Here is a 9772-nt window from a genome sequence, read left to right as displayed (position 1 = left end):
GACGCGATCTTGAAGATCACATTACAGAGGCTAATCGGTCGAAACTGTGCTAAATTTTTTGGACTAGCAATCTTGGGAATAAGAACAATGAACGTTTTGTTTATCTCCTCCGGGGAATCCTCTCCATTCAGAACTCTAAGCACCATAGCAGTAACCTCATCACCACACAGCTCCCAGTGCCGTTGAAAAAGTGTGTCGGAAAGCCATCCGGCCCGGGAGCCTTTGTGGGGAACATTTGGAACAAAGCCGCTTTTTTCTCAGCTTTGCTATACTCGGCGTTCCGTGTGGTGTTCATCGCTGCATCAACCTTAGATGGTATATGGGAGAGCACCTCCTCAATCCCTACCGTATTCTCAGAAGCGTAGAGGTTACTATAAAAACTTGTTGCCATATCTGCCATCTTGTGCTCCTCTTTGCAAATGGAACCATCGCCACGCGGCAGCTCGGAGATACGATTTTTTGCCTTGCGGGCGCTGGCCTTACGATGAAAAAACTTTGTGTTGCTATCGCCTTCCGCAAGCCACTGGATACGCGCCCCTCTGACGCCACATAATCTCCTCTCTTAAGCATAACTCCACCATCCTAGCCTCTATGCTCTTCTCCTCGGCAGATGGCCCTGTCCTGTTTGGCTGCGAGCACATGTGATGAAGTTTTTGTCTTAGTGATCTGAGCTCAGTCCGGACCGCTCCAAAGGTGGAGCGGCCCCATCGTTGCAAACGACCAGCAACATTGGCCAGTTTATTTGATAGCGCAGCCACGGTCTGGGCCGGCCTTTCCGATATCCAAGCATCAGCAAGGGTATCTTCAAACCTTGAGTCACGTTCCCGCATACATTCGTATCGGAACTGTTTCTGTTTTACACGAACACTCGTATCAGCGAGCTTCGTTTCGAGAAGAATAGGACAATGATCTGACTTTGCCGCTGTAAGGTGCTCGACAGTCGCAAAGTGAAATAGAGCTGACCAACAGGCCGAAGCCAAAGCTCTGTCTAGGCGTACACGACAGTAGTGCGCACCAGCCACCTTCTTTTCCCACGTCCAGTCCAAACCACGGTAACCAAGGTCAGCTAGGCCGCAAACATCAACAGCTTCTCTGAATGCCTCGATTTGAGCACTGTCACGTTCATTGGGCCATGTTGCTCGTCCGGCCTGAGAATCTCGTTAAAATCTCCTATGCACATCCATGGCAGAGAGCTCTCTCCCCTCAACCGTTTCATAGTATCCCAAGTCTTGTACCGAAGACTTCGGGTTGCTTCTCCGTAAAAACATGATAGCCTCCATTGATCCCTCCCTGGTTCTGTAACCCAGGCATCCACATGATACTCAGAAAAAAAAATATTGCAACATCGACGGAATTTTTCCAAAAGATACAAAGACCGCCACTACGGCCACTGCTACCAACTCCAAAGCTGAAATTATAACCTAAAGAGAAACGAAGACCTTCCACACGACTCTTTTGCAACTGAGTTTCCACTAAACACAAGATAACAGGCGAACTAATCTCCACTAGATCATGGAGTTCGCGAACTGTCGCGGGATCGCCAATCCCACGACAGTTCCAACTTAAAAGTTTCATTGGGCCTGGCGGCGCCCCGTCTCGGAGCCCGCCAATAATGCCATCTTGTTCTTGTTTTGCTTTACCAGTGAATCTGACTTTTTCGCCTTCTTAGCATCCCTGGGAGAGACATATGCAGGAGGGAGTGGCGGCACCACCACTAGGGCTTGGTTTTCCTTTGCTTGTGACTCAGCAAAGCCTTGTGTCGTTGGGTCCAGCGCCTGAACGTGTGGGTTTTCAGCCGAAGCAAAGTTAAGGTTTCTGCGCGTCGCTGGTGCTTCAGATCTCTGTTCCTCGCCCTCCAGTATAGTCGCTGATTTGAGCGGGCTTGTGACATCTTCCCCCGCCTCTACGTCCCCATCCAGCCCGGCCTCTTGTGATGATCGTTTGCGCGGTGATGCTGGCCGAGCCTGGGGGGCTCCCCTACCAGTCCTGCCTCTGCCTCTACCCCCCGAGCGGCCACCACGCGAGGGACGGCCTCCTCCTTGTTGATCCGGTACTATCTCCCTTCTCTTTGCTAACATCCAGCTGCCCCACTGCTTGTCTTTAGCCTCCCAAACTCCATCACCGCATTCCTCATGGTTATGACCCATGAGACCACAAACTTGACAGAAGTACGGTATCTTCTCGTACTTTACCGGGAGGAAGTTCCGTCCTTCACCCGTCACATTCAGCGGCGTTACCCTAGTTAAGGGCTTGTTCACCAGAACCCTCGCGCGAACTCTGACATAATCTCCCTCATAGAAGAGCCTAGGGGAGAGCTGGGTTTCCTTGACCCGACCAATGCGTCGTGCTAGTTGATCCACTACCTCAGGTTTCCTGTATAACTCTGGTATATTGTGTATCTGAGCCCAAACATATAGACCATCAAAGACATAGGATGTTGGTTCCTGCTTTCCATCATAATCTTCGATGAGCATACCCATACCGCGAAACAGCCAAGGTCCGCCATGAACAACCTTCTTCCAATCCCCCAAGCAGAACATCTGAAAGATATAAAGATTCTCCCCTGCCTCCCTATATTTGGGTACATGCGCTAGACCCCAGATTGATTTCATGGTTTCAAACATCGCCGATGAGCTGAAGATCCTGGTTGTGTTTACCTTACCGATCGCTAACCATCTTGCATCTGCTTCGTACTTCTTCTGATCCTCCTGCCCCACAACCACGTCATCCAACTCGTCGTCCTGAAGATCAAGGTGTTGCAACATCTCTTCAAGGTTCTTCCCCTTCCATCCTGCAGTGGACGAACTCGCCTTTGCCGCCATCTAGGGTTTGTACCTTGGCAGCGGTGAGACAAGGCAGAAACGGTAGGAGACTTGCACTCCTTCCCGATGAGCCCCAACCGCAGGCTCCGACGAGAATCTGATGGCGAAGAAATCTCTAGGTGGCGGAGAGTCGCCGCCAGAGACGAAAACCCTAAGCTAGAGGGTAGGTACACGGATTAGAATCGTATGAGTGAGTAGCAGCCCTACAATTTGAATCATTCTCGTGTACCCGTCATCCTCCCGAGCGCACTTCTTTGACACAGTCTTGAGCCCATTTGAGTAGTCGAGCATTCGTATTCTTTCTGCTCGAGCAGGTCGGCCCATTTAACACACTTCCTGGCTATGTGTATTCTTTCTGTTCTTTCTTTTTGTAGCGGTACTGCAGCGATCTGCTTACCGTAGGAGTCATTTTTACTCTGAACATTTTCGCAAATACGAAATTGGTAAAAAGTGAATATTTCTGAAAAAACATGAATAAATATTTGATATTTCTGAACATTTCACGAAAATGCGATTTTAGTTGGAAATTTGTGGATTTTCTTAATGTGAGAACAAATTAATTTTAAAACTTTTTTAAACATTTTCGCAACTTTGAAAAAAAATCAGGGACCAGAAGTACGTTGTTTTTTCTTCAAATTCTTAACATTTGGTGGAAAGCATGAACATTTTTTTAATTTGTGAAATTTTGAAACTGAAATTCTTTTGAAAACAGCATGTATTTTTAATTGCTCATTAGTAAATATTTTTAAGTTTTGAAAATAAGATTAGCTTTTGAAATTCCGTGTGTGAAGCGTCGGTGGTCGGCGACAGTTCAGAGAGCAACTAGTTGACGAGCGCTCCTTCTGGAGCCTCAAAACGATCAGGCCAGTTGGCACGCTCTCAGCCGCCCGCCACGTGTCGCGCTCTGGGCGCTCCCCCGGATTTTTTTAATTTAATTTTCCGCACGCGTTTTCTGCTTTTTAAACGGGTTTTTTCGGGGGTTTTCGACGTTTCGGTTTTCCACCGCTCTTCCTTAACTTTTGGAAAAAATTACGCGAAAAAACGCATTTTCTTTTCTTTTTCCTTTCACGAGAGTCACGGCCGTGCCTCTCTGAAAAAAAAAACATGTTTTTTGTTTTTTTCCTTCCGCGAGAGGCACGGCCATGCCTCTCGGAAACGGATTTCCTTCCGAGAGATGCACGATTTTGCTTCGGGGAGAGTCACGGTTGCCATAATTTGAGAGACCACGACAAACAATGACGTGCCGCAGTCGTGATTGTGCGGCCTAGCATTATTTGTAGTGCTCAGAGAAAGCCCGCGGCGTTCGGACCTGAAAAATCGAAGAAACCGAAGCACAGAAATGAGTTGAAGAGGAGCTCATCGACGCTTAAGGGGAGCCCGACTTTGAATTAACAAAGCCATCAACCGGTCAGGATTACACAAGACCACCAAGCAAGAGCGACCGGAAGATACAAGGGAGCTGACAGAGCAATTTAGAACGCAACGCACACTATTGCACACATAGAAATACACCTGAAAAACCTGCAAGTAATGTCGAAACCCGCTGCACATCGGCACCAAGAGCAAGGGAGCAGAGTAGCGTCATGGATCAGCCAAAGGCCTACAAGAACTGCGCGCAGCCGGATCGTGGGATTGGGATCACGAAACCTGTCTTCCAACGTCGAAGAGGACCCCAATCCTCTCGCCTAGGCTCGAAGGCGCCGCACCTTCGGGTCATTGGGCGCTCACCCGAGAGCAAGAGCAGGTGTCGGTCGAAGCCCAGAGCAGGCATAACTCACAGTCCTCACCACGCCGAAGGCACACCACTAGCTGCACTGCCACCTGCCCGGGGCCACCGAGATCAGAAGGAAAACCCAAGGGCGAAGCTTGGGAAGCCTCTGCTTGGACTCGCAGCCGACGAGCGCTCTCCTACCTCGGCACCACTCACCCGGAGAACTAGACAAACCCAAGGCGGCGCCTCCAAGGAGGGAACGACGTGCAGGACGCCACTACCACCCAACCCGAGACGAGAATTGGGCTTTCACCCGGGATCTGGGACGGGGATGGATACGGGAGACCTCAGCGGTGCCTCGAAGGAGAAAAGGCGATGCGCGCACGCGCCCTCACCGCCGTGGTCGGAGATCCGACCAAGGGTTTCCCCCGGACTCGAGATATGCCACCGGCACCCCGCCAGCACCGGAACTGGTAGCAAAAGCTGCAGATCGGACACAGTCGGAGGGGAAGAGTGAGCAGAGGAGGAGGAGCAGCTCAACCTTCAGATCTGGAGCGGAAAGACCGCGCCACGACCACCACCCGCTGGATCCACGCCGCCCGAGCAGCCGAGGACGCCGGCCGTCACATCCCGCGCACGCCGCCTGTCGCAGAGGCTGCGCCGCCACGCCGTCCGGGGCCGCCGCCCCGGTGTCCGGGGTCCTTCGCGCGGGGACGAAGCGACGAGAGGCCTCACCGCCACCTTCATCGGCGGCCGCCGGGGCTTGCCAGGCGTCCCTCAGGTGGCGGCGAGGGGAGGAGATGCAGGAAGGGGTGGCGGCGGCGGGGGAAACCCTAGTCACCCCCGGGTCGCCCGATGGGGACGACACGGGAGCCGCGTGACCCTGCGCCTCGCTGATTTAGCAGCTAATCTTCCATCGGTAGAACGTGTTCACGGCTGCAGAGTCAGGGCGCAGCAGTCAGTTGTCGAATGCAGCCCCGTGTGGACGTCGGGCCAAAGAACACCTGCAACCAGTGAACCACCTACACAGCAACACACACATATATCAACGACTACACACTTCCACATTGCTTGGTCGAAGGAGTGAAACCGTTGCAAAATTGAAGAGAAAAAAAAATTGGTCTTGCTAAGCACTGCCGTCTGCTGATATGTTCATTCCGTGCCTACTGCCTAGACACAGCGCTCTGTAATGAGTAGTCAGACTAGACTCTTATTTCTGAACATATATTAAATTTGTGAACACTTTCCATAAAGTAATGATTTATGTAAAAAATTCTTTAAAATTTGTGAACACTATCTACAATTTAAGAATGATTAATCTAAATATGTGCATAAAATTATTACTTTTGGCCATTTTTTATACCTATGATCATTTCTGAAATCATGATTTAAAAAAATATGTAAACCTTTTCAAAATTATTGAACATATTTTTTATCAAAAACAATCAGATAACAAAATGCAGAAGTAGAAAAGTGAGCACCAACTGAAAAGTCAATTGAAATCGTCCTCCCGATCAGTTGGTGCATAACGTGACCAGGCAAAATATAACGTGAAGTGTATTTACCTGGGATTATAAAATTCACCACTCTTCGGTTATTTTGAAGTTCCGAATTTCTCCTCTTTAGTCCGGTGTGCTCGCTCTTTTATGCCCCCCATTTAAGGATTGACTCAAGCAACCTATCTTACTTACTACTAATAACAAAGGGGCATGTTTGAGTCTTAATGTTTTGGCCTGTCTTTTTCTTCGATGGCTAAGAAGCTCGACGAAGAGCTTCCCTTGCCTTTATATATACAGCAAAAGGCGTCAAGGGTGGGCGTTTGGGTTTACCTGAAATTTCGGTGGTCGGGTTATTTAGATTTTTTTATAATTCCGGTTTTCAGACCTGACACCCGATAATTTCCTGGAATATTCCAGACCCGACAAATCGGGTACCCGAAAATGCGGGTTGGGGTTTCCTGATTTACTCAAACAGAGAGTACTGCGGGTGCACGAGGAAGTCGAGGAGAATGTAGCCGGCGGTGAGCATGGCGGTAGAGCTGCGTGCTGCATATGGAAGCGGACGAACAACTCACATGTGGCATAGAGCAATGTGACGTCCAGCACTGCGGTTTGCGGGGGAAAGTTGAGGATGGGGTCCGGCTAGCATGGCAGCGGAGAGCGTAGTGGCAGCGTCTACCGGAGTCGGAGGCGACTAGAGTTGCGCGGGTGCGCTCGTGCGTGAGAGAGGAAAGGAGACGAAGCTGACTAGATCTAGATCAATTTGCTGAGGATGTTGATAAGTGCCGAACGTCAGGTCGTGCACATGGCAACTCCAAAAGTTTTCTGTGGCAAGTTTAGTTATGTGAGGATGACAACTTTAGTTGACAAGCATGGCGACTTCGTGCTTCAGTTTATTTTTGATAGAAAACTTGCCATGTGTCACTAGAAATTCCATCCTTGTGTGGCTGAAATTGCCATCGAAAAACGTCAGGGCCGGAGTGTCATACACCTAACATGTGACACTTATCATTTTGGTGCTGATGCATCTTCCTAGCGCATGATAAGCTCGTGCGTCGTGCACGTGAGTTGGTTGCTTTTTTTGTTGTTGAGAAAAACATGGGTTGGTTGCTGGATGCCACAAGCCCACGACATTCCGATCTAAACCGCCCTTTACTCTTGAAGTTGGTCCAAAAGTGGGTCTTTTCCTATTGTCCCTTATAAATTGGGCTTCCTATTTAATTCGGGTGGTTTCTCAAAAAAAATCTGGTTTTTCGGGTTATTCGGGTACCCCAAGTACAAACCCAAATTTGCTGAGGTTTTTTTATCAAAATTATTGATTTTTTTCAATATTATTGAACATTTTTTTTATCAAAAACAATCAGATAACAAAATGCCGAAGTAGAAAAGTGAGCATCAACTGAAAAAACAACTGAAAAGTGAGCACCAATTCAAAATTATTTCTGCTGCTGTGAGTTGAACTTCAGTTACCACGATTTCAGAAATGAAATTTGGGGTGTGAGATGAGCACTTACTGTGGTTGCCACAATTAATTATACGCCCAGTTAAGCTAGTATACTAGTATGAACAAACCAAAGCGGTCGACCAAGGTGCTCCTGAAATTCAGAGATCTGAATCTGACATCTGGAGGCACCTACAGCCGGTTCAAGTTCAGTTCAGTTCAGTTGGTTGCTGAATCATAGACAAATCTTGCCTTTTCAAATACTACCTTATAAAATTCAAATAAACAACTTAGATGATCCATATGCAGACAAGAGAATAACTTGCATAAGAGAAACGATAATCATAAGGACGGAACAAGAAAACAAAACATGGGTTTGACGCGCATCACAAAAACCCACTGTCTACACTCGTACTCGAACACAGACTATGGGGCAAAAAACCTGATGCACCAAACCCTGTTATTACAAACACACAATGTAAATGAAGGTTCTAGCTGAAACACATGGTACTAAATGTCTGGGAATGCATAATTAGGGTGGCCGATCACATCACTTGGTCTTGTTGCTGCTGAGGAAGCGTAGCAGATCCGTAAATCACAGGATGCAGTGCAAAGGAATGAAATAACCAGCGCGCCAAGATATATACCTCTTGCAACTTGTCACCAGGGCACAGAACGACCTGATTCCCTATGCCTTTCCCCCTCTTTTTCCCTCTCCTCGTCATCCTTAAACATCTCATCTTCATATTCTCTACGGAGATGGCGTTGAAGACTGTAACGATTGGGATGCAAGGCGATTGCTTTTTCAACGGGGGGAGAGTGAGAGAAAGAGGAAGACCGAGTCAACATGTCCACATGACGAGTGGGTTCGGTTGATTAGTGATGTCATCCAAACGCTAAGCTTCTACCGTCAGTGTTTTTTGCCACTGTCAATTCTTCGGTTTGATGCGAAGTGTCATGTTTTGTAAAGTGGTGGTCTTCTTATAAAAGGGGAAATACACAAGAATAGGGAAACGAAGTAAAAAAGGAGAACTTAAAAAACAAATAACGGGGGAAACTAAAATAGAAAAATAAAACTACACAAAAGCCGTGCGAAAACTCATTTCCCACAATGATCCACGAAAAACCAAAGAAAAAGCCGACACACGAAAAACCCAGAAGGAAAACCAGCCATGCGCTTTGCTAGTGGGCCTTGGCCCATGTCAGGGGGCGCCAGAGTCGAGCGTGGCGTAGGGAGAGGTAGAAGTAGAAGAGCGGATGCCTAAAAAAAGTAGAAGAAGGGATCGGAGCTGAGGCGGAGGGGATCCTCTTCCACCTTTCAATCTCAGTAGAGTAGAAGAACCGATCGTATTTCTCGATCTTGTTCGTGCAAGCTTGGCAATCATGGGTGCTCTGCTCTGCTCTGAGTGTTAAAAGAGTAGGGCCGTAGTTGTATCGTGACAATGTAACGTATTGTGTACATTAGAATTGAGGCGCAGGTTGTTGGCTAGGATAATCTCTATCTTTTATGTAGCTTGGAGTAGAGGACAAGTTGATAACCAAACCAACTACTTGCGCCATATCTTGTAATCCTTTTGTCTATATAAACACGAAGGCGTCCCTGCCAAGAGGTAACACGCTTAACGCAGCCAACCCTAGCTTTTACATGGTAATCAGAGCACTTCTCGAGATCATCCATGGCGACACCTTCAAACTCCTTCCCATCCTCTCCGTTTGTACACGCCGTCTCCGAGAAGCTCAGCAAGAACAACCAAGCCCTATGGCAGGCGACAGTTCTGTCGGCGATCAGAGGAGCCCGCATGGAGCAGTACCTCGATGTCGATCACCCGGTGCCACCCATGCACCTTGAAGTAGCCGCGTCTGACGGCAAAACCAAGACGACGAAGCCCAACCCAGAGTTCCAGACCTGGTATGCCCAAGATCAGCAAGTCTTTTCTTACCTTCTGACAACTTTGCCCCGTGAGATGGCCATCCAGGTCGCTACCTGTCACACGTCGGCAGAACTCTGGAACACGATTGCAGAGATGCTTGCGTCTCACACTCGTGCCCAGACGGTCAACGTGCGCATCACCCTCGCCAATCTGCAGAAGGGGAACTCCTCCATCACCGACTACATCGGGAGTGAAGTCTCTGTGCGATGAACTCATCACTGCAGGGAAGAAGATCGACGATAATGACATCGTCTCCCACATCCTCGCCGGCTTGGACGAGGAGTTTGATCCTGTGGTCTCCGCCATGTGCTCCAGAGTGGAGCCGATCACCGTCCCCGAGCTGTTCTCGCAGCTCATCAGCTTCGAGA

At 48.6% G+C, this 9772-nt stretch overlaps 1 pseudogene; it reads left to right on the top strand.

Annotated features, from left to right (window-relative positions):
• Positions 1–9633: 9633 nt before the first annotated feature.
• On the top strand, positions 9634–9772 carry LOC119342416 (annotated as a pseudogene).

This window comes from Triticum dicoccoides, chromosome 7B, assembly GCF_002162155.2.
Source record: "Triticum dicoccoides isolate Atlit2015 ecotype Zavitan chromosome 7B, WEW_v2.0, whole genome shotgun sequence".
NCBI classification, from domain to species: domain Eukaryota; kingdom Viridiplantae; phylum Streptophyta; class Magnoliopsida; order Poales; family Poaceae; genus Triticum; species Triticum dicoccoides.
Note: the sequence above shows the minus strand (reverse complement) of the source record. Positions and strands in the feature narration are given on the sequence as shown.